This window comes from Candoia aspera, chromosome 2 (genome assembly GCF_035149785.1).
Source record: "Candoia aspera isolate rCanAsp1 chromosome 2, rCanAsp1.hap2, whole genome shotgun sequence".
Lineage (NCBI taxonomy): Eukaryota > Metazoa > Chordata > Lepidosauria > Squamata > Boidae > Candoia > Candoia aspera.
Window position 1 is genome coordinate 17,159,690 of NC_086154.1, and position 385 is coordinate 17,160,074.

The 385-nt window shown below is 43.9% G+C and overlaps 1 non-coding gene across 1 annotated transcript; it reads left to right on the forward strand.

Annotated features, from left to right (window-relative positions):
- Positions 1-296: 296 nt before the first annotated feature.
- TRNAY-GUA (transfer RNA tyrosine (anticodon GUA)) lies at positions 297-385 on the forward strand. The gene is given in 2 exon segments: positions 297-333; positions 350-385. It is a non-coding gene; the product is annotated as a tRNA-Tyr (tRNA).

Here is a 385-nt window from a genome sequence, read left to right on the forward strand (position 1 = left end):
CTCTCATCGCCAGCCATGCTCATTGTCTCCCGAGTCCTGTATATATTTATTGGGGAAAAAAAACTTGCAAGTGAACAGGAATAAGATTCCGTGCACCACCGAAAGAATTTCTGTTTTCTCAGATTACTTGGATCAGGTTCACCAGTCATGGTTGGACTGTGAGTTGGCTTTAGAGTTAGAAAATATAAATTAAATCACGATAGGAATGTGCCTGGATACAAATAAGCGAAATCGAACAAGGAATAAACTCCTGGTAACGAAATATATACGCAGCGACTCAAGGCAACTGTCATGTTCCTTCGATAGCTCAGCTGGTAGAGCGGAGGACTGTAGAAGGCCTGCTTGAGTCATCCTTAGGTCGCTGGTTCGATTCCGGCTCGAAGGA